The 25,167-nt window shown below is 41.0% G+C and overlaps 1 long non-coding RNA gene across 1 annotated transcript; it reads left to right on the top strand.

The window, feature by feature from the left end:
* Nucleotides 1-8,033: 8,033 nt before the first annotated feature.
* On the top strand, nucleotides 8,034-17,498 carry LOC129146918 (uncharacterized). Its single transcript, XR_008554291.1, has 3 exons — nucleotides 8,034-8,343; nucleotides 9,573-9,726; nucleotides 17,387-17,498. It is a non-coding gene; the product is annotated as an uncharacterized LOC129146918 (long non-coding RNA).
* Nucleotides 17,499-25,167: the final 7,669 nt, after the last annotated feature.

The raw sequence follows: 25,167 nt of genomic DNA, 5'->3' as shown, positions 1-25,167 counted from the left end.
TTCACAAGCATGAAAACCCTCTCATAACCTAAATTTGGAGGTTGATGATTCATCTGCTCATACAGAGTGTTACTGACGTGTACTGTATGAAAATCTGAACCCAAGCCTATTATAAACCCATGGCTTTTCCCTATGAGCAGTTAATCTGAAAACGAGATTTCAAGTAAAACAAGGACATTCAAAATTGCTGTGCTATCTAGAAAATCAATTTTACTTATTGAAAAATTACTGAAACCACATGGGAATGGTTTTGAATGGGAAGACCACGGTATAGAGATGAATAGAAATGAAAGATGAAAAGTTGTGTCCCAAAGAATAATCACGTTACATTCCTGCTCTTTTTAAAAAAAAAAAAAAAAAAAAGATTTATTTATTTATACAAGAACCGGAGTACAGGCCAGATGTGTGGGAGGGTAAGAGGTCTCACCAGAGACAGAGCGGGGAACAGAACAGGCAGACTGATGAAATACACTGCTGAGGGAAGCAGCGGGCAAGACAGGAGAGGTCTGCCACGCCATGTGAGACCCTCCCTGCCCGCGGGGATCAAACCGGTGCTGCAGAGGCTGGGGACAGCTTTACAGCGTGGCGCTCAACCACCTGAGCCACCAGGGGAGGCCCTCCCATTCTTGACTTTGAATGGAAGACATCCTAGATTAGGCAAATTTCCAGCATCTCATACTAATATCCTTTCATTTTTCCTCTTTTTTATTTTTCTTAAAGAGTTCTCTGTTGAGTGGTTGTGTTCGCAACATAAGTGTTGAGGTTGATGTGGAATGGAGTGAAATAAGAAAGAAGAGAAAGCAATTAATCCTTTATAGCATTCATTTCTCAAATATCCGAGTGTCTATTTGTGCATTGCTAGTGATATTTGTAGGAAAATAGTCATTACTTCTTACCCTTGTGGAGCTCCTCTCAAGTGAGGGGAAAGGTGACAAGGAATAAATAAATAAAATATATTATGTGTCAAACAAAAGATGCTAAAGACAAACAAAATAGAGAAATATCAGAAGTGTCTGAGGTACCTTTTATTTTTATTTTACATGTATATTTTACATCATTCTTCCTTTTTGTACAATGTACACTTTCATGAACATACTCCTCTCAGGTATAGGCCCCATAAAATTCCACCACCAATTCACCCGTGCACCATCACCATAGTGCCTTATGCTCACCCCTCCCCAATTTTGATCCCTCTCCCTCCCCCTCCCCTGCAAAATGTCTCTGATCTATAGTTGCCTGTTAATTTTGTTTTTTAATTTATTATAATTATTTTTTTTCCTGATCCCTTATTTGGTTCCCCTACATTCCTTCTATAAGTGAAACCATCCAATATTTTTCTTTTTCTTTCTGGCTTATTTCATTGAGCATAATTGGGGTGCAATTTTCAATGAGATGGTTACTTAATGTGGGAGCACATGTATCTAGGCAAAGCCTTAATATTGGTGGAATTATCCTGACCCTGATGTGTTAGTATCCTCCAGCTACTGTAACAAAGTAACACAAAGTGTGAGACTAAAACAATAGAAATTTATTATTCTACAGATATGGAAGCTAGAAGTCTGAGATCAAGGTATGAATGGGTTGGCTCCTTCCAAGGGCTGTGAGAGGGAATCTGTGCCTTGCCTCTCTCCTAGCTTCCTATAGCCCCAACCTGCATTCTCTTCTAGATATTTTCCTTCCTGTATTTGAGCTCATGTTTCCCCAGTGTCTTCAATTCTGTGTCCAAGTTTCTCCTTTTCATGAAGATGCCAGTCATATTGGATTAAGACTCACCCAATGGTGGGGCCTCCCTGGTGGCGCAAGGGGTTAAGATGCAACCTATCTGCAGCCTCTGCAGCATGAGTTCGATCCCCAGCCAGGGAGCTACCCACATGGTAGCCTCTCCTGACTCGCCCACTGCTCAGCAAGTGTACTTCGGTCATCTGCCTGTTCTGCTCCCCACTCTGTCTCTGGTGAATCCTCTCACCCCCCACACTTCTGGCCTGTACCCCAGTTCTTGTATGCAAAATAAATAAATCTTTTTTTTTTTTTTAAAACTGTTTTATTTTTTTATTTTTTTTTTAAGATTTATTTATTTATTTATACAAGCACTGTGTACAGTCAGAAGCACGGGAGGGTGAGAGAATTCACCAGAGCCAGAGCGGGGAGCAGAGCAGGCAGAAGGACCGAAGTACACTGCTGAGGGGAGCAGCGGGCGGCAGGAGAGGTCTGCGCGCCATGTGGGACTCTCCTCTGGTGGCCGGGGAGCAGCCGGGGATCGAACCGGCACCGCAGAGGCTGTGGGCAGCATCGCAACCCAGCGCTCAACCGCTGCGCCACCGGGGAGGCCCAAAATAAATAAATCTTAAAAAAAAAATTCACCCAATGGTAACTTGATCACCTTAAAGATCTCATTTCCTGTTGCATTGGGGAACACCATAGTGATAAAGAAAAGGGGGTCTTGGAACAAGCTACATAATGCAGGAAATGAAGAGAGGGCTCAGAAATAAATGACCACTTCAGATTGGTTCTGGCTCAGTGATCCACAAGCATACTTTGAAAGGACTTTGCTACTGAAGAGTAAGATCCTGGCCTTTTCATAGATAGAAGAATTATACAGCATCAGTTGTGAGAGGAAGGAGGAAAAAAAGAAAAGGGGAAGAAAAAAGGTGCTGACATCAATATTATCAGGGATTGTGAGTCTGTTCTCCAGGCATTTCTCATCTGCTTGATGACTCGGTATTGTAACTGAGATCAAGCCTTAGTTCCCCAGCCATGGTTTCAGTCTTATCAACAAGGCATTCCATTGATCAGCTTCTGGGGTCCCTTGTTATACATTGATCCTCAGGGGTGTTCCCAGTCATATCTCATGCCTTCCCAGCGTGATCCAGCTTTGTGCTCTTGATTGATCTGAAAGGCACCTGGCAGGGTTGGGCTCCTGTACCTAACTGAACGAGCCATTCTGACCTTGCTTAGGATTTAGAACTGTGGGTAACAAAATGGTGGCCGAACAGGTTGTTCAGGATTAGCAGACCCACAATTTCCAAATAAGGTTGCAGTCACTGGTAAAGGGTTAAGGAATTCGGCATCTTTTGGGGACGACACTATTCAGTCTACAACAGTTGGTGGGTGGGAAAAAATTGGGGAAAAAAAAAATTTAAAAGCCCTGACAGTAACACTTGGAGAAAAGGATCATTAAAAGGGTTGATTGCTTTCATCAGGGATTGGTGATGATGTCTGCTTCTATATTTAATAAAAGCTAATTTCAGTCCTACAAACATTCAAAATGAATTATTTAATGTAAGCTGGCAAAAATAGGCCTATTGAACACAGATGCTGTCTTCTGTTGTTATTGGAATTGGCAAAGGAAAAAAAATTAGTGCTATATCAGTGACCAAAGGAGCACAAAATTGGACTTGCAAAGGTCCTTCTGGTCCACCCATAGCTGCTCCACACACATTGGGCTAGAACCTTGCTAGTGGCAGCCTTGTGCTGTCTCCCTGATTACTTAATAAGCATATTTTCTTTTCACAAAGGGTAGAAAATATTATCAAGTTAAAATTTTCCCTTTGCCAACAAGTTAGGGATAATGTGCACCATGTGGCTCAAGCTGATCACATAAATTAAGGCTTTAAAACATAATATAAGCATTTCCCAACTGAGCATGACTTTTCTGCATAAATTAAAAATGTCTAAAAGGAGGTTTATTAGAAGGAGACTATCAAAGCTTTTCATGAACATGCTTTCTCTTTTGATCTATATAATTTTCAAAAAGTGTTAGGCGTATCATGATTTCCAGCACAACTGGAATTTTAAATCTAAGAATCAGAAGGGAAAAATGCAAACAGAAAAGACGATTTTGAAGCCATGTCTATTTTGTCACAATTAGTATTTAAGCAGCGGAAATTAATTTTGTTAAAAACCCTGTGTTATATAACATTTTATCAACCAGAAATCTCCGGGGGGTGGGGGGGGAAGCTTTTCTAATGTGCCCCAACCCCCAACACAAATCTTCAATCTATTAACCACAGGACTACAAGAAGGTTATTATTTGCTTTCTTACTGGTTTGGGGTAGAGAGAGAAAATTACATCTTTGCATCAGTGAGCTTTTTCAAACAATGGTGATTTACATGTCAATCTCCTGATTATTAAATATTATCTGTGTGATTTTCAACCACATCCAATAGAAAAAAATTTTAATGACAGATGATATTTTAAAAATACTAACTACTTTGAATTTATATAAAGACTTGGAGAAGATCAAAGTCCTTTCAAGGTATGCTTGTGGATCACTGAGCCAGAACCAATCTGAAGTGGTCATTTATTTCTGAGCCCTCTCTTCAAGCATGTCAATATTAAAATACCAAAAATTGGGAGACTTTTCAGGTTCTATTCTTAAAGAACTCAACCCATGTGAGACAAAGTTGTTAGTGCCTCATTGGACTTCAGAGATCACCAAAGAGTAGATACAGTGTTGATAATGTGTCCAGTCTCATGGCATGAAAGATGATGGAAGAAGAACCAAAGCATCTTTCTTCATCTGATTAGAAATGAGGTGAGATTTCTCTATTTCGAAAGGTTAGTCCATCAAATTACTGGATCAGAGATACTCAAAAGGACTTTCGTAGCAAATTACCACATTTCTGGGTGAGTAAACAGCAGAAATGTGTTTTCTCACAGCTTTGGAGGCTAGAAGTTCAAAATCAAGGAACTGGCAGGGTTAGTTTCCTCTGAGGGCCATAAAGGAAAGATCTATTCCAAGCCTTTCCAGTGGCTTGCAGATGGCTACCTTGCTGCAGTCTTCACAGGATCTTTCCAACATGTAAGCACACCCTTGGGTCTCTCTGTGTGTCCTAATTTTCTCTTACAAGGATGTGGGTCACTTTGAATAAGGTCCGCCCTAACTCCCTCATTTTAACTACCTCTGTAAATATCCTACTCTGACTACAGTCGCATTCTGAGATACTGGGGGTTAGCCCCTCAACTTTTGAAATATTGTCAGACATGTGGATGCCTCTGCAAACAAGGTGGAAATCAGTGATTGCAAATCCCCTGTTCATAAAGTTTTCCACATTCTTCTTGCTTAAAGAATGAATCCTCGTATCATCATATTCAATTATACAAACTACAACTCCGTGATCTGCCTGAATGGAGGAAGAACCAGCAAACACAGACTAGTAAAGGCAGCAGAACTCTTCTTTAGCACTTGAAGGTTGCCAGAGGAAATGACTACATAAATCCAAGCTACATGGATTACAAGCATCAAATTCCTTCAAATCTCTAATTAGAATATGGGACTACTGATATTGATAGATTTTAAAGTCTTGCCTAGCAGTGTCTGAAACAGGCAGGATCATTTGAGTAGTGTATGTCTAGGCGGTGGACTGCCATCATCCTCCTTGTTTGTATCTCTCAGCAGACAATGATCTGTAAGAGCAGAGCCTTAAAGCGTTCACCAGATTCGCCGTTCCTAGCAGTACATAGCAATCATTCAGCTAGGACCTATTGAATGAGTCAATGTACCTTTTCTTTACGAGAAATCTCTAGAGCTCATGCAGTCATAGATGACACAGTTGTTTGCTTCTCAAACCACAGCCTTTGGTTTTTCTGAGCATTCTGGTTCAGATTTCTTGTCCATTTTAGCTCAGAGAAAGGCAGTTGATTATATCATAAATCATGGGTGTTTCACTTTCTCTTCATTGTTCTACATAGTCTAGTTACAGTGCTTTTATTTAGCTAAAGGAGACAACCCTAAATACGACTGTTTTCCATGGCTTAAATTTGCTTCTGGCTTGATGAGTCTGAATTTCACTGAGGGAAATGGGCAATAAGGATACATGTTTTTTGCATTTATATATCAGAGGGTAATTTTGTTTTTTTCTAATTGAATATCTGATATTATCTTTCATAAAATTTCTCAGGAAAGTGACCCAAACACAAATTGTTCTCCTAACTAGTGGGTGCTCACTTATGCTGTATAGCTAAAAGGAGACCATGTTCGTGTGCATTTTATTACAGCCTGTTTGCTGCAGAATAAGCAGCAAAATGAAAGATAAAATGGTGCTTCCAAAAATTTCACTCTCACACTCAGATTATAGATTATCTAAAGGGAAAATTCTACTTGACAAAAAAATTGTTCTGCACCATGAAGCTGCAGATGTTACAAACTGAACTCCTTCCTAAAGAGCACCAAACCTTGCTTTTTTCCTGCTCAGGAATTGCTGATCTTCATGGATACCTCTGTATTAGTAGACATCAAAGAGGAAGGTGAACTCTGTCCTCATCTCATAAAATACAATTTTTGCCTTTCCCTCTGCTCTTCCACTGAAGTCACTATGTTTACAAGTACAAGCTATGACTCTGGAGATGGAAAATCTGATACTGTCAGCACAAGTTGAACAAAATGAAAAGGGAAAAAAACCTACACCCATCTGGACTTCCATATGCTCTGTAGCCAAGAGGCTAATATAACTCTTTGAATGTTGGTTATAAAGCAATGTGATATGGATAACTGCTATGCACTGAGCTTATATAGACAAGTGTTCTTTCTACTCAATAAACCCTTGAAAGGATTAAATTACAATCACTCCCAATTATCTGCCTTCAAGTTCTTTTCTGCCTGAGTTTTGACCATACCCTACAACTAGACCCTGTTTTTACCCCAGTCTGATTCCTGGTTCACTGGACCGGACCGGACCGAGTGACAGAGTAGAATGACAAAAGACATGACTTTCAGGAAACATTGAGATCTTTCGAATGCAAAGGTACCATACCGGGTGCATGACAGAGCAGGGGGCTTCTGAGAGATCATCTTAAAGAAACAGAAGTCAGATTGAAAACAGCTTTATATGTTATGATACAGATTTTATCTCTAAGGATCAGGAAGCCTTTGGAGTAATGTGATTTTTTTTTTTTTAAAGAAATAAGTCTGGTCATAGCCAAGACAGTGTGCACAAGAAAAGATAGCAGATGAAGGGGCACCTAACTTGATGAGGTTGCCATTCCAGGAGAGAAATATGGAAGGTCAAATTGTAGGAGGCATGGAAGGGGAAGAACCAGACTCAATGTTCTGATTGCATTGGTACACTTTCTTCTCTTCAAAGAAACAAAGCAAAAGTAGGAACTCTTTTGGGGATTTGCAATCCCTTATACATAAGCAACAGTTACTAAGCAGTCTTTGAGTGTATTTGTTGGAGATTATGGTTAAATCAGGAAGTGTTTAAAATTATATACCTTGCTTCTTTGTTTTCCTGGGGCAGTAGTCATTAATATGCTTATTTCTCATCTTAACATATATGTTGCTACCTTATTATTGCTAAAAGCCATAGTTTTCTGTATCTTAACTTTCCTGTTATGCTGATTATAAAAATGCCCTTGATTTTTGTTCCTCTTCATTTTTTCCTAATGATGCCTTTGATTTCCACCTCTGAAAGCTCCAGTAACAGCCTTGACCACCGGCCCTTTAATACACTTCATAATGAAATTAAAACTAAATGAAATTCAACAGTTTAGTTTAAATGTTTCTAAGCTCGTTTTTATAGGTTTCCTTTAAAGCCAGACATGGAACAGTGGTCTTTGTGCCAATTATAAATAGGATGGGAAGATCTTGCAAAATACTTCTTTTCCCCTAAGAATTTAGTGCTTGTATTTTAAATCAATTCTAAACTGTTGTTACATGAAGGAACCGACATGTTAGTAAATGGTTATTACCATTATATACAAAGATTGTGTTAACAGGGGGCTGAAGCCAAAGACTGTTACAGGTGGGCCCCCTGGAGTGGGTGCTGGTGAGGACAGAGAACCCTAGGCAAAATACAAAGTATCCTTGGGGGTGGAGACTCTGATAAGAGTATAAGGGACTGCAGAGCAGCCCTCAGGATTCAGCTTTCGGGATTTCAGGCGTTCTTATATCTTCAGCGATTCTGGGCTCAGCAATTTCTGCCCCCACCACGCCATTCCTCCAGAAGGACATTGCGGGCCTCTGAAGGACGTGGAGAAGCTTCCAGCAGCCAACCTCAGAGAAGAAAAGTTTGAAGGCTTTGCAACCAGCCGAGCAACTGAAACTGTGCCCAGTTTTGCTGCTGTTACAGCCTGGCAAGGAAGGTGAAGACCCGGAGCGCGTGCCTCGCTGAGCTACGTGAATGTGACTGTCAGGACTTTCTGCTGCTTTGAGCATCGCTTGTCTGGTCCTGTGCTGGGACATCTCAGCAGCCCCAGGGTCATCTCCTGTTGTGTCTTCTGCTAGCTTTGTGAGCTGGATCCCGGCCTATAGTCCAGGCCCCCAGTGGCGGGAAGGCATCATCTTGGGATGTGCAGCTGCAGGAATGGCGTAGTGCAGGATCTCCATGACCTGCACAGACGGGGTAAGGAGGAGTCCTAGGAGCCCTTGGTGGTTTTTTCAGGCTTTTATTGAGTTTACCAGGTACATGGCAGGCAGGGGTGCTGTGGTGGGGGGTGGTTTACCAGGTACATGGCAGCCAGGGGTGCGGGGGGTAGGGGGAATTGCCAGGAGGCTGGGAGGCCTCCTAGCCCCCGGCATATCTTCACTCTTTTGGGGCTCTCTGGCATTCTCTCTTGGCCTCTGCGTCTCTGCTGGTTCTCGTCTTCTGGTAGTTCCACTCTGCTGGTGTCCCCGTGACGCCGCCATTATAAGCCCAGTCACAGCCCTGGTGTACCCACTTACATAGGCCCACACCCGACTCCAGGTGCCCACCATCAAGCATGCATTCAGGACCATAGGGATCCATCATCAATCCTAATGGCAGGAGGGCAGAAAAGCCTGACATACAATTACTCTACAGGACAGTTTGTGTTTAGGACTTTAAAACACTGGATGCTGCTTCAGGTGAGGTAAACAGCCATTTGTGGCCTCAGTAACTTTGTTTTCTTTTTTCCCTGGTTTGTCAAATAAATCCCATTATTGTTGTTCTTTGAACCTGAAAATTCTTGCAATTGTGTGTGCAGTTGAAGAACTCAGACAGTACCCAGTAAACTAGGCAGTGTCCTTGGCCAGTTTTAGTGCAACTTTCTGCCCTGTGTCAATTGCACTATGCTAATGAAAACTGTCCATTCTTCTATATTTAGAATAATTATGTTCCATATATTTCCATTTGCTAGTGAAACAGTGTAGGGGCAGGACATGGACACTGAGCAGGTTTTCTATGATCCCATGCAGACCGGGGTAAAGGAGGAGTGAGTCCTGGAGCCCTCAGTGACTTTTGCAGGTCTTTATTGAGATTTACCAGGCACATGGCAGGCAGGGGTGCTGGGGGGCTGGTAGGCTGGCAGGCCTCCCAGCCCCCAGCAAGTCTTTACTCTATCTGGGCTCTCCGGCATTCTCTCTGCTTCTCTTCTCTCCTGCTTCTCTCTCGGCTTCTGCTGGCATCCCCGTGACACCGCCCTTAAAAGCCCAGTCTTAGCCCAGGTGAATCCCATCTACCTATGCCCACACCCTACTCCAGGTGCCCACCATCAGGCATGCATTCAGCACCGCAAGGTTCTGCATCCATCCTAATGGCAAAAGGGCAGAAAAGCCTGATGCTTTTTACCTTACCCTACAAACAGGTCAGATCAACTGAACACTATTTTGCAGGTCACCTGGTTCAAGGGCAGCCTTTGAAGCAGCTTCAGAAGAACTCCAGGGCATGATGGGAATCACATCACACTCTGACCTCCGCGGAGATTTACACTGATACTCAGGACCTGCAGCCAGGACTCCCGGGAAACCTGAATCTTAGACTTTTGAGGTAGGTGGGAAGAGAGGATTTTGAGACTTGTTTAAAAAAAAAGAACGATTCCAAAGGGCGTGCCGGGATCGCCTAGTATCTTAACCGAACTTGTTTCTTGAGTAGCCTTGTAAGCAGGTGCTTAGTGAAGCTTCCTAGGAAGCCTGGACACAAAATCACTTCATCAGAGAAGCAGGTGTTCCAATTTAGAGTTGTTTTTCCTCTTTGTTATGAAAATGAACACGGGTTAAAAAGAACTGCATTTGTTGGGCCACAATTTGGAGCACGTATCCCGCAGGTATGGGAGAGACAGCATCAGAAGCCCTCACCTGTTTTCATGATGGGCTGCGCAGAGACAAGCTCTCAGGAAGTAAACAAGCTTGTCAGTTCACTAAGAAAGCAGCACACCAGCTGTCACTCTATTGCACAACACTTAGTTTTTAATTTTATCCCTACGACATGAAAACAAGCGTCCAATACCACCTCTCCTTTCTCTTAAGTAACACAATGGAACTGAGATTCTCCAAGTCGCAGAAGAAAATGCAATCAGACTAAGTGAAAATGGGAGGAAAAAATAAGGGAGAAATAGGCAACAGTTGCTCACTTAGAGCCAGGTTTTCAATGGGTCTTCTTAATTGTGTCTGTGTCTTTCAGGGCAGCCTCCATTTGCACCCAGTATAAGCCCACATTTCAAAAACAAATTGGATACCTGCATGAACAAGCAGGCAGTTAGGCAGCTAATTACTGTTTGCAATTCAATTACCTAATTACTGTGGGCAAGTGTAGGGTGTTTGTGCAAGCAAACAGTCCCACCCACAAATATTGCAGATTTGATTAAGAAGGCTTAGGTGCAAAGATCCATGTTCACTGCAAGTTCCTAATAGGTTCAATAATTTTCCCTCTGGGCCCAGAAAGGTTCTGGTTAAACACTCTTCTAGGGATAGAGTGGAGAAAAGTCTGCCTATAAGCAGACTCACAAGCCTCTCCCCAAGATAGGCCGAGGCTTATCTGGAGCTTTGCTTTGCGACTCGAAGTGTGGTTTGCAGATCAACATCATTGGCACCTCCTGCGAGTGGGTTTGAAAGTCAAAATCTCGTGCCCTATCCCATTCCCACTGAATTAGAATCTATTTGTAGCAAGAGGCCCAGGTGATTCGTATGCCTCCCTCTGTGCTGGAGAAGCACCTGCTTAAAAGGCTACTCCAGAAACAAGACTCTAAGTCATGCAGGATTGGCTAGGTCTACAGGGTTTGTCCTTGGAAGCTTTCCTTAAAAATGAGAGCAGATAAAGGGAGGGAGATAAATGTTATTTGGTCACAATGAGTAAGCTTGATGCTGCAAGAGAAATCCTAAATAGGCAATCCTTCAGGAATAAATTCTAAAAATGCTAATACTAAAAGCACTCAGCATGTACTCTGGGAGAGAGCAAAGATGATGTAGTTGGCTACCTCCATAAAGACTCCACAATGTAGCTTTCACACATCATCCCATGGACATTCTCTACTCATCTAGGATCATTTGATTGGTGATATTTGTCTTCATCTGGGACTACATGTTCAGCAGCAAAATCATTCTGTGAATGTCCTCAACCAGGACTTTGAGTCCAATTAATCAGTACAATCTGCCACAACAGAACAATATAAGAGGACTCTATTTTGTGGTCTCTGCCAATCTCTACAGAGACAGACAACACTGTTGCATTTACCCAAACAATACAGAAAGGATGGCTGTGTAGCCTTAGGGAGAGACATTTTCAACTCCCAAGTAGACTGCTTCAACCATCTCATCAATCTCGCTCACTTTGCATGTTGCTGGAACCTGAGACACTGTGCCATTTTAGGCAAAATTGTGTAGTTTGTCTTTATGATACAGAAGAAAAATATTACTCAGAAATCAGGGACCTGACCCACCACTCACCAGCTGTATGACCTTGGGCAAGGCACTCAAGGCTCAGTTTCCTCATCCGGAAAATAAGGAGATTGAATTGGATGGTTTTCTAATTCCTTTTCAGTCCCCACATTAATTTGTCATCATCCTACCACACTTAGGTTCATAGCTTCTTTTTTTTTTTATTTTTTATTATTTTTTCTTTTTATAGAGGCATGTTTTTATTTGTTTGTTTGTTTGTTTGTTTGTTTATACATGCACTGGGTACAGTCAGAAGCGCGGGAGGGTGAGAGAATTCACCAGAGCCAGAGCAGAGCAGGCAGAAGGACCGAAGCACACTGCTGAGGGGAGCAGCGGGCGGCAGGAGAGGTCTGTGCGCCATGTGGGACCCTCCTCTGGTGGCCGGGGAGCAACCGGGGATCGAACCGGCACTGCAGAGGCTGCGGGCAGCTTCACAGCCCAGCGCTCAACCGCTGCGCCACTGGGGAGGCCCAGGTTCATAGCTTCTAAGTCTACCTCCCACTGCTAAAAGATACCCCCATATAGCATATTAGACAATCCTCCAGTGTGGGACTTTTTATCTATCTCCTGCCTCCACTTTCCTACTGTGAATCTCCTTCACTTCAGAGCTTCCTTCAGCTAAGTGTTCCATTGACAACCTTCCATAAAGGTTAGCAGTTAATTTTTTTTTAAAGATATATTTATTTATACACAAAAGAACTGGGGTGTAGGCCAGAGTTGTGAGGGGTGAGAGAATTCACCAGAGACAGAGTGGGGAACAGAACAGGCAGACTGATGAAATAAACTGCTGAGGGGAGCAGTGGGTGAGACAGGCGAGGTCTGCTGTGCCATGTGGGCAGTGCCCTGGCCGAAGATAGAACTCATGCTGCAGAGGCTGCAGCAAGCCTCATACATTGCGTCTTAATCCCTTGGCCACCAGGGAGGCTAAGCAGTTAATTTAAATGTATTAACTTTCCCATGAAGTACTTGGATTTGAATGGGAAGCATTCAAATCACAGGAGACTCAGTCTCTAAAAATGAAATTCTAAACTTTCCCTAATAAAGAAACTATGGCATTTCTATAAATAACCAAAACCTGATCATGAGGCCACAAAACACAGTTTGTATTGTTTCATTTTAGCCATTCAGGCCTAGAAAGATTAATCAGCTTGCCCAAGGAGTTGATGCATGAAATTGAATTAACATTTTTTTAAATATCAATACAGGTAGGGGGCTTTTTAAAATTGTTATTATTATAGGGGCCTCCCCGGTGGCGCAGCGGTTGAGCGCTCGGTTGCGAAGCTGCCCGCAACCTCTGCGGTACCGGTTCGATCCCCGGCTGCTCCCCGGCCACCGGAGGAGGGTCCCACATGGCGCGCAGACCTCTCCTGCCGCCCGCTGCTCCCCTCAGCAGTGTACTTCGGTCCTTCTGCCTGATCTGCTCCCCGCTCTGGCTCTGGTGAATTCTCTCACCCTCCCGCGCTTCTGACTGTACCCAGTGCATGTATAAACAAAACAAACAAACAAAATAAATAAATAAATAAATAAATAAATAAATAAAGCATGCCTCTATTAAAAAAAAAAATTGTTATTATTATAGCAATAATTGCAATCTGAGGTAAATGCTGACCAATCAGCATGTAATTAACTTTGTCTTCCAAAAGATCAAAGGTACACTGGAGCTCAGAAAGAGAATGGATGTCATTTCAGGCTTCTGGAAAAATATATTTTGCAATAATGCTGTACTATATTGTTAGCCAAGTTAAAGTCCATGGGCTCCTAAACAAAAATCAACCATTCAACAACCCAAGTGGGTAGGCAATATTACTGCAAATATGGAGATGATGACAAGGGAAGAAGGACCAAGAAAGAAAAGAGGCTGTGATGAAACTTTGGGAGCCTGATAATTTTGTTAATCACCAAGGTCACTGACTTGACATCTCTGGCTGGGTCTAGTCTAGAGGACCTCCAAATTTTTGTCATACTCTGACAGTTCTTTGAAAATTGTAAAAGATGGAAATAAGTAATTAAACCTGAAATGAATTTTAGTAAGAATAAATAAAAGGTCCAACATGTGGACCCATATAAACAAGTTAACAAGGACTGGATGGAATTAAGACATTGGTTAAGAGCTCTGATTTTTTTTTTTTAAATCACTCATTCTAATAAAAGTCTCATATGACTTTGAAAGGGTTAATTTGAGTTCAAGTCACATTAATATATCTTCATTTTAATATAGGTCAAGGAAAACTGTAGTCCTGTTCTGCCTGGTTAGACCACATCTAGCATGCTACATTCCATTTTAAAACCACATTTAAGAAACATGTGGACAATCAGAAAATAAAGGCAAGAATGGCGAAGAGACTTTGCATTTTGCCATGTGAGGAAAGATAGAAGGACGCAAAATGTTTAGTCTGAAGGAAAAAATGGCTCCACATGAGCTGATGAATACTTGGAGGGCTGTCATTTTCAGGAGGGGTTGGCATTATTCTGTGTAGTCCCAGCTAGAGGAGCTAGGGTCAGTGCACAGGGCACACAGAGAGGAGACACTTCTGAGTAGTTAGGGACATCCAAAGGCAGGATGGGTGAACCCAGGAAGTAACTTTCCAGAGCAGTTCAAGTCCTTCTGTTTTTCTTCTCTGGAAAAGATCCAAGTGTTAGATGAGTGTGTGAACAAGGTGACCCTATCCATTCCTTTCCAACTAAGTGTCTATGAAATGGAGAAAGAAGCTGGACAAAAAGAGAAAGCAGAGATGAGCAAATGCCAGGTGCTTATTTACTGCTTTAAATGAAACCATTCCTGTCTAGGAAGTAGCAATAAATCATTCATTTTCACAGGGGGATATTTTTAGCCTATTTTGCTAACATACATAGAAGGCACTTCTACAAAATAATGACAATTAAGGCACCCTTGATGTCACTGATATAGCAAGGCTATCACCTATTAGTAAGTTTTATTTTTTGCTAATGAGATACAAATATCTTGTGTTTACAACTGGAAGCTGATTTTTTTCCAGTACCTAATATGTGAATTCTCTCTGTGTGCCTTATTTAAGGTTGTCATATCTCATTAACAAATCTTATTTTTACCTGAAAATGCATTGTGTTAATGGCAACTCTTATTACTAAACTTCGTGAAGAAGTGTGCCTTCACTTTGTGTTCATTCTTGGTTTCTGTGTTGCTGTTATTTTAACTATAATTTATTAAGATGTGATTGTCTTTAGCAGTGTGACCATCTGCGTTATTATACAAAGGCAAAACAAAATATGCTCCTTTTACTTTCCATCTACCACCTCCCCTCATCTAATGATCATCTTATTTTGACTTGCCAACAGGCATAAAGTGTTTCCTAATTATAAGAATCCCAATTTTAAGGGCTCTTGAAGTTCACCTTTAGTCTATAGACAAAAGAGGAATCACTAACATTCTGACAATATACATCATATTCAAACTTGCAGATGTCTACCACTATTAATTAGCCAAGATGTTGGAATTATCAGAGACAAATATTCCTCTGTAGTTCTATCAGTATGCTCTATTTTGAAAGCATGCTATTACCCCAATAAAAACCTGGAAACACAGAGAAGAAAGAGATATCAATCCGTAAAGGAGTGATCACATTTCATAATTAAAGCAATATGCTACTAATTATATTTCTATTGTTTGGGCAAAGTCATAAAGGGAGCTGTTTTGGACAGGTAAGGGACAAATTGAGGGCTTTACTACAAAGTAATGAAAGAAATTATAAGAATGGTAGAGAGGGTTTTTAAGGAAGATGTGAAGACTTCAAAAGTCATTTTTACCTACTCTTATGGTTTGCATGAGTTATATAGTGAACCCAATTATAAAAGAAAATGGTTATGCAACTTATACCTGAGGAAGAGATAGGAAACAGTGAGCCTCATATAAGGTTATTGCACTATTCTGACCAATAAGAATCTCTTCCCTCACATTATCCCATAGTCATCAGGGTCTCCCAAATTATGTTCATTGACTGAATGACTATTTTCAGGGAATTCAGTCCATTGGATGACTTGGAATATCAAACACACATCATCATCTTGATCACTACTATTTTCACCACTTGTCTGGCATATGTTAGAAGTCTGGGGAAGGAGAAGAAACGACCTTAACAAACAAACCACACAACAAAGTTCATTCTTTTAAGTTTTGGAAGCCACTGGCATTCACTGGACCTGTTTCCATCAATCATGGTTATCTGAGAAACAAACATAGAGCTTGGGTGAAACTGTTCTAAAAGCTCAGCATCAGAGAGTTACCGATCTTTAAATGTATGAAGAAAGAATTAATGAAGGTAGTAGGCATTGCTCTATGATCTACAGTAAAGGGGGACATGGTTTTTATATTTTTATTTCACTTGACTCTCAAGACACATCTGTGAATTATTAAGGGTAACTAGTACTTTCACCAATTAGCAAATGAAGAAATTAAAGCCAGAAGAAATTGAGACTTTCCATACTTGTCAATGTCACTCATCTCTGACCAGTCATTAAAAATCTTTCAAGGGCATATGGAAATGAACGAAATTGGAATTAGAACCCAGGTGCCCCAAATTCTAATTAATTGCTCTTTGGCCAAGAGCATTGGCCAAGTCAAATTATTTTCTCCCCAACACTATTCATTTCTCTTCAAAAAGAGAAGCTATTAATTCCACATTAGTTCCAGGAACTGTTCTGGGTTCTGATTAATCAGCCAAGTGCATAAGAAACTGAAAATTAAAAATTTAGACAGGTAAGTCAATAATTACATAATTTGTGCTGTGGATTATAATAGACGTTCATAAAAGATGCTGCGGGAATACAGTAGAAGGAACTCAATTTTGTCTGACGATGTCAAAAATAGTAAAGTTTAAGTTGGTTTATAAGATATGAGTAGGAGACCTGAAAGTAGAAAAGAGGCAAGAAAAGTTCTTGCCTAAATGATAGGGTAAATAAAGTCATAGAAATGTGAAGACAAGCATTCTAAAGGAATGATAAAGGGTCTCGAGACACTAAGCCGGGGCTAGGTTAATCAATTGGAGCTTAGCTCAGTGGGCCAGAGGAGATACGGATGAATCCTCTGAAACTAGTGAACAAAGACTATTACTAACAACCGGTAAGATCAGAGTGCCAGGTTGCAGACACTGTTCTACTGGCGTGCTGACTAGAATTGAGACCAGCAAGCCTTCCCTGGCTTATTCTAACCGGTCTTCCCCCAGGCTGATATCACCATTCATTGCCCCTTCTACACTATCCAGGAGGCATCTAATGTAATTGAATATCCCTAGCAAATTCTATGTTTGCAATGAATGGAGCCATGCATCTGGCTACAGGATCTTCATTATAATTTCATGAAGCTTTCATGGCCTTGTTAGGTGAGTGCTGGAAGAAGCAGAACTGCCTGGTAGAGCCATCTGCAAATGTCATGTGCAGTTTTTATGCACACAATGAATGGGAGCATAAAAAAAATCCAGCATCCATTGTCATTGTGATTCATCTACTCATCAGCACCAGGATGTCTCAGATTACATTGTCTGGCTTTCAGGGAGGAGATCTAGGACAAGGTTTCAGGGAAGATATCTAGGACAACGTTGTCACTGCAGAGTCAGAGACTCTCCTCTGAGGCTCTAGCTGCAGACAGCTTCGCTCTATGCTAACAGTCAAGCCAAGGTCTAACCAAAGGATGGTTGAAAAGCCTTTATAAAACAGAATACGAACTGTGGGGCCTACTGCTCCCAGCAGGAATAGAAACAGGGGACAGTAGGAGCTGACTATAGTTTTTTCCCCTTTGGTAGCAGAGCAAGGAGAAAATGTCACAAACACAAGGGAGAGAAAATGGAAGATCTTTATGCTCAAACACTAAATTCACTGGAGGCTGAAAAACACAAAAGGTAAGTTGACATTAAACACTGGCATTTCATGTGGTATGTTCAAGAACCATGGGTACAGGATTTTTGAAATATAGCCATCTCATGTGGATGGAGAGATTATCTTGCTCTCAATCTTGGGACTAAACTATGTGCCTCTGGATGCCTGTTTTTGTGAGGGTCTAATCAGAAAAGAATTTGTTATAGGGATTTGACTTTATAAAATTGGGGCAGTTGGATAATAGCTCCTGCAAAGCTGTTGTTTTTGCATCTGATGCTGGAGCTTAATGTCTGCAGGACAGGCAGCCTGAAAGGGAAAATGGATTTAAAGTAGGAGAGAGAAGACAAGCTAGGCCTATGTAGAGTCTCTCACTGCTTCCCCTGAGGAGAAGATGGCTCTTAGGTCACAGAGATAAGCACACATTTGGCCCAGGAGTCAGAAAAGTTGAGGGAGGATCAGGAGGAAGGTGGAGCGCTCGTAAGCCGGGGTTGCCCCAAACCAACAAAGTGGGCGATCAGAAGAGCACCAAGGTGTGTGAGTTACAAAAGCCCCTGGTGACCCTGTCCTGACTTTTTTGAGCATAAAAATGATATGACTTCTCTTTTTTTAAAGATTTGTTTATTTACGTAAGAACTGAAGTACAGGCTGGAGGTGCTGGGGGGTGAGAGGATTCAGCAGAGGCAGAGTGGGGAACAAAACAGGCAGATCGACTGAAATACACTGCTGAGAGGAGCAGTGGGTGAGACCAGAGAGGTCTGCTGCACCATGTGGTTAGCTCCCTGGCTGGCTGGGGATCGAACCCGTGCTGCAGAAGCTGCGGATAGCTTCATAGGTTGTGTCGTAACCCCTTTCGCCTCCAGGGAGGCCCCCAAAATGATATGACTTCTGCTGATATAGTTTTGCCTCACAAACATATGCAAAAATATTTCTTGTGGCCCAGTGTAGTCAGCAACCTGCTGGGAAGGAATTCTGAGTACACAGCCCAGTCTAGTCAATTAAATGGTTGGCAAAGTCACCAAGTGCCTTTAGAACATCTGACTCGAAATGGAAGGTGGAAGGTATTGTTAGTTTTCCGGGACTTCTGTAACTAAGTACCACAAACTGGGTCACTTAAAAAAAAATAGCAATTTATCCTCTTATTGTACTGGAGTCTAGAAATTCAGAATCAAAGCGTCAACAGGGCCATGTTTCTTCCAAAGGCTCTTTGAATCCTAGGGGTCATCAATCCTCGTCTCTTCTAGTTCCTGGCATTTGCCAGCCATTTTCCGTGGCCCGTGACAGCATAACTCCAATCACTGCCTCTATCTTTAAATGATCTTTTTTCTTGGGTCTCTGTGAGCCTTTTTCTCTTCCTATAGTGATACCAGTCATACTGAATTCAGGGCCCACCCTGATTTAGGATGACCTCATCTACAAAGACCTTGTTTCTAAATATTTTTTTTAAAGATTTATTTATTTATTTATACAAGCACTGGGTACAGTCAGAAGCGCAGGAAGGTGAGAGGATTCACCAGAGCCAGAGCGGGGAACAGAACAGGCAGACCCATGAAATACAGTGCTCAGGGGAGCAGCGGGCGCGGTGGGAGAGGTCTGCCACGCCAGGTGGGACTCTCGCTGGAGGCCGGGGATGGAACCCGTGCTGCAGAGGCTGTGGGGCAGCTTTGCAGCCCAGCGCTCAACCACTGCGCCACCAGGGGAGGCCCAAAGACCTTGTTTCTAAATAAAATCACAAACTGGGATTTTGCACAGATGTGAATCTTGTGGATGCCATGCTGTTCAACTTTGTACAAGTGTCAGGAGCAAAAATCTAAACCAAGAAATTAATGGAAAATTGCTAACAGAGAATTCAACCAAAGAACATGGCACATAGAAAAAGAGTGGCCTCATCCCAAAAAATTATGTGTAGGAATGTACACACAAGTTATGTCCTAAGTGGGACATAACTTAGGTCAGGTAACACTAGAATAGAAGCATATCTAGAAGACTGATGTACTGATTTCTGATTTGTTGCCTCATGTGATATATCAGATTGTTATTCAAAAGAGAAAATGTAGTCTTGAGAGATTAAGTAATATGACCAAACCTATGCAATCAGGAAACAGAGGACCTGGGATTTGAACTCAGGACTATCAGCTTCTATAGGGCATGTACTTTTATTGCCCATAATACATGACTTGTTGACGTAGATACTATCAAACTTCTTTAGGTTATCTCTTACTCATCCTTTAATGCTTATTTTAAAGATTGTGTCTTCTATGAAGACCCCCCTCACTCCCAGGACAAAGTTAGTCCCTCCTCTAACCGCCTACATTTTGATCAAAATTCCACTATTGAACTCATTCCTTTGTACTCTAGTTACCTATTTGCTTATCTTTATCCTGTCTTATGTTCAGGTGCAGTATCTTAATATTACGGTATCCTCAGTGCCTGGCTCATAATAGAAGCTCAAAATTTAATTGGTTATAAAGTTCTTCAGAGAAGAAACATCACTTTCTAAAATTTTCTGGGGATGTTGTGTCTATATCCTCCCCCAATATACTATTTTCAGACTTAGCAATTCTGCACTTCTCTTTTATGCCAAATGAATTACTTCTAGTTTAGTGCAAATTCTTATTTCTTTTCTCTTCTTTGAAAAGGTAAAAAACAAATCATCTTGCATTAGTTGCAGATTATTTTATAAGTCCATTTTTTTCTTGTTCAGTAAATCATCTCAATTACATAATCTAATTTTATATTTTTGAAACTACTTATGAACATACATAAATGTTATCCATTTAACGTTTGTTTTTAGGTTATTTCATAACTAAAAATTGCACATTGTAAAGCTATGCTTTCTGTTCTATTTCTTCAAATGCATCTTCTCCATTTCCTACCACATGGCACATAACTCTAGGAATAAACTTCTGCTTGTGAGAGACCCAATACTTTCCCAGAGAAATAGATCACCATGAAAACTATACCAGAGAGGGAAAAAAATAAGGCAAGACAGGAGCCACAACCTGATTTTAGGTTCACTGGTTGCCCTGGACCTTCCAGCTACTAAATTTTATTCTTATTTAACCCAGCAATCCTCCATTTGCTCAGTTCTGTGTTATTCACAACAGGAGCTACGAAGTCAGAATGGGCCAATTTATTTTAACTCATGGTCCTTAAATGCTTCAATTCATGTCCAGCGATATCCTGAATCCTGGCTGCTGAAAATGTGGCTCCTAGACCAGCAGCACCAACACCACCATAGAAGGCCTGTTTAAAGTGTAGAATCTCTGCATTACACCCTGTATACTACCGTATTAATCTATATATTTAAAATTTTTCTGGTTGATTTTCGTATGTTGGTCGGTTTTGAAGTTTGGAGGCAACTGTAAGTTAGAGAAAATAACCATGGGCTGGCATAAGACAAGGGTGGAATCCCAGCTTTGCTATATTCCTACCCACATAGTCTTTGGAAAATACTGGACATTTGTGACCCTCCATTTCTTCAATTGCATATGAAGGCTGTAAGGTAATCTAAGAGCCACTTGCCTTGCATTCTGAATTCCTAACTCAAAACTACTGAAACAGAATTCTGAGAGATTTACATTTTTTAACAAGCTTCTCAGGCTATTTATACACACATTTTAATTTAAAAGTCATTGTTGTCAAAAAATATAAGGAACAGTCTATCTTGGCATCGATGTTAGTACTGTGAGGTTCAGTTCTAGTAATGTAGAGAAGTGGTGATTTGAATAATTTTCTTACTAGGTTGGCATCTGTACTGTAGTTTGTCTTGCTTTTTTGAGCTCCATCAGAGATGAAAAAGTGGTAGTCTTCCCTTCAGCTGAATCATAGGAGGATTGCTTTATTGGGAGAACTACCAAGACTGGCAATCATTCTAAAACATTCTGCCAAGACAAAGAGCATAGTGCCTAGCGAGTTATTGTTATTATCAGTGGCTATTCATTGCTCTTCTAATTTGTCTAAGAATACCAAAAAGGTTTCCAGGGAGAAATGACTTTCCACTTTCTACTTCACAAGATGTTTCTATACCTGGCAGTTAAATAAAGTGCTGAAAACCAAATGCTCCCTTCTCACTGCTGTGCAAGCTTTCTAGATCAAAGAAATCCCTTTAGCAGGCCTATACAATTAAGTTACGGAGCAAAATGATAGAAATCAGCATTTGGTGAGACTTTCCTTTATACCAAGCCCCTTTCCCATTCTATAGTTGTGGATTTAGAACATCTCCTGGCAATCCTAGGACCCAAGGGTTTATTAATTGCATTTTATAGATGAGAATGAGAAACAATGCTGGACACGTTACATACAGTTTTAATTCATAGATTTTATTCTGAGATTTAGTTAGTTCATTAAAGTCACAAATTCAAAAACCTAAAAAACTAATACTCCAAGAGTACTTATCATAGATTTTTTTTAAAGATTTATTTATTTATGCATTTGAGAACTGGGGTATAGGCCAGAGGTGTGGAGGGTGAGAGGATTCATCAGAGACAGAGTGGGGAACAGAACAGGCAGACTGACTGAAATACACTGCTGAGGGGTGCAGCAGGCGAGACAAGATACGTCTGCTTTGCCATTTGGGCCAGCTCCCTGGCTGGCCAGGGATTGAACTCATGCCGCAGAGGCTGCTGACAGCTTCGTAGTGCTGTTCTTAACCCCTTGCGCCACCAGGGAGGCCCAACAGAATTTGTTCACCATCTAATCTCATTCATAATTTTCAACCATGCAGTATCATGTAACTTAATTCACAAAACATTTTTAGTGCTTCCTGGCTATCAGGGTCCCTGACATACAAGGTAAGAGAGAGTTTGATAGGTATTTAGTGAGGGTAATACCTGTGAAGACTGCCTCACATCCTACTTTACAATAGGGTTGGCACAAATAAATGTGTTGCCACCACATCGGATAGAATAAGAAACATGCTGATAGTAAAGGACTCTGGAGAAGGAAGCATGCACCTGGCTGAGGGGGACAGACAAAGCATGAGAAGGATCTTAATGTGCTGAAACAGAGGGTTGAGCATTCTAGGAGAAAGATCAAATAAGAAAGATCTGAAGGAAGGAAGTTCAGAGTCTATTCAAGTAAACAGGAGTAGTCCCATTTATTTGCAGCCCAAGGCATATGCAGGAGAGACCTGAAAAATGGAAGATATCATGAAAGCCGTGAGAACAGAGTCAAAGAACTTGTTGTATACTCAGATGGTTGGAGAACAGAGGTATTTTTTTTTTCAGAGGTATTTTTTTTTTAAAGATTTATTTATTTATACATGCAAGAACTGGGGTACAGGCCAAAGGTGTGTGGGGTGAGAGGATTCACCAGAGACAGAGCAGGGAACAGAACAGGCAGACTGACTGAAATACACTGCTGAGGGGAGCAGCGGGCAAGCCAGGAGAGGTCTGCTAAGCCTTGTGGGTTAGGTCCCTGGGAGGGGATCGAACTCATGCTTCAGGGGCTAGGGATAGCTTCATAGGTTGCATCTTTTATTTTTTTTATTTTTTTTATTTAAATATTTTATTTTATATAATTCTTACATCTTTTTTCATCTTTGCACAATGTATGTATTTTCATTTTGGTTATATTCCCAATACAATTGCACCTCCCCCCTTATTTTGACTCTAGTCCTTCCTTTCCCTGCCCCCCCACCCCCTTTCACCCCCCCCACCCCCCGTAATGTGTCTGGTTGCTTGTTGATTTTGATTTTTACTTTGTATTGATTAGTCTTTTTCCTGGTCTCTTATTTAGGTTTTCTAAATTCCTGCTTTTTTTTTTTTTTTTTTTGTGGGACCCTCGCCAGCTTAGGTTGCATCTTAACCCTTTGTGCCACCAGGGAGGCCCCCAGAGGTATTTTTGATTAGAACTGCTCTCTTTCTCTGCTTCTCTCCTTGTTGATTTTGATTTTCACTTTATTATAATTAGTCTTTTTCCTGGTCTCTTATTTAGGTTTTCTAAATTCCTGCCATGAGTGAGATCAATTCTATCCTTCACCATATAACTGACCCCTTTGACCCAACCTACCACCACTCTTTTCTCCTTCCCTTCTGGTAACCACAAATTTGATCTTAAAGTTTTTTTTTTGTTGTTTTCTTTATTTCATCTATTTTTTTTTGGTTTCTCTATACCACATATGCATGAAATCATATCTCTTTCTCTATGTCTTTCTCCACCAGTCATATCACTAAGCATAATACTTTAGGCCCATTCATGTTGCAAGTGGCAAGAATTCATGTTTCTTTTTATAGCCAAGTAGAATTCCATTGTATAAATATATTACATCTTCTTTATCCAAACCTCTGTCAGAGGACATTTAGAGTCTTTCCAGCTTCTAACTATTGTATACAATGCTGCAGTGAACACAGATGGGGGTGCATATATCTCTCCAAGTTAGTGTTTTTGTATTCTTCAGGTAGATACCCAGAAGTGGAATTACTGGACTATACAAAATTCTAGTTTTTTATTTACTGAGGAATCTGCATGTTGTTTTCTATAAAGGTTGTACCCATTCATATGCTACCAACACTATTTAAAAAATCATTCTAACAGCACTATGTAGACTATTTGGAGGAGAAAAAAAAAAAGACTAGTGGCAGCAAAGGTTGCTGTAGCTAAGCCAAAGTCCCTGTACAGTGGAAAGGGAGGCTGAACTGAGAAACCTTCATGCAACAGAATGTATGTACCTTGCGGGGGGCTAATCATCAGTAGGAAGGAGGGAACATACATATTAACAACAAGAGGCAGAACTTAAAAGAGACTACCTATGATCCTTGATGATACCCAGAACCACATCCATACCCCCAGCTCAGATCAGTCACCTAACCTTTTTAAGTCTATAGACAAGTGAACAATACCCAGTGGAAAGTATCCTTACAGGTGGGCTAAGGGGAGTAAAACCTATAAAATTGCGTGTTCAGCGTGTTCCTGGTATTATGGATTTCTCCTCTCCCTAAATCCTTGTTATTCAAAATACAGTGTCTGGACAAACAATAGTAGCTGAGACCCTTCCCCAGACCTCCTGAATCAGAATCTGCATTTTGACATGATCCCCAAAGTTCTCGATGCACATTCAAGTTTGAGAAGTGCTGTCCTACGTAATCCTTATATAATGTTCCTCACCCAGGCCCCCAGCATCCCTCTGACCTTGGGAACGTTAACTCTACCTTCCTTTGCTTCACTTTCCATTCTCCAAGAAAAAAATAAAATAAAGAAAAAGAAAAAAAAAAAACTTAAGGGGAGGAGGGGAAATACAAAAGAACCTGGAAGAATATCCTATGACTATAACATAACACATTAATTTTTTTCTTTTGTTAAAACCGTCACTAGAAGGCATTTTAAACACAGTTCTAAAAAGTAAATTTCAAAACTGTTTGACGAAAAAGCAGTTCTAAAGATAAAATCAGTCGGCAGTTTGTCTGCTATGGTTATGGGTGCTGGGGGCTGTCTCATTCTTTTATTAACGCAACTGTTGTCAAGCTTTTTGAATGACTGATAAAAGGAAAATGCAGTGCTCTAGTGACAGTAGTAATCCAATTTTATAAGGCAACAAGCAGGACCTATGGCTGAAAGAGAAGAACCTTTGATTTTGTGGATTAAGAATCAAACTCAGTCCTGAATGCCTTTGCATTTGGCCACCATTCAAACCAAAGCTTTTAGGCCCTTGACATTGTGAAGTAACAACACAGTAAAGGATCAAAGGATGGAAAATTCTCCGCGTGTAAGC

This window comes from Talpa occidentalis, unplaced genomic scaffold (assembly GCF_014898055.3).
Source record: "Talpa occidentalis isolate TD23 unplaced genomic scaffold, MPIMG_talOcc4v2.1 talOcc4.5, whole genome shotgun sequence".
Lineage (NCBI taxonomy): Eukaryota > Metazoa > Chordata > Mammalia > Eulipotyphla > Talpidae > Talpa > Talpa occidentalis.
Note: the sequence above shows the minus strand (reverse complement) of the source record. Positions and strands in the feature narration are given on the sequence as shown.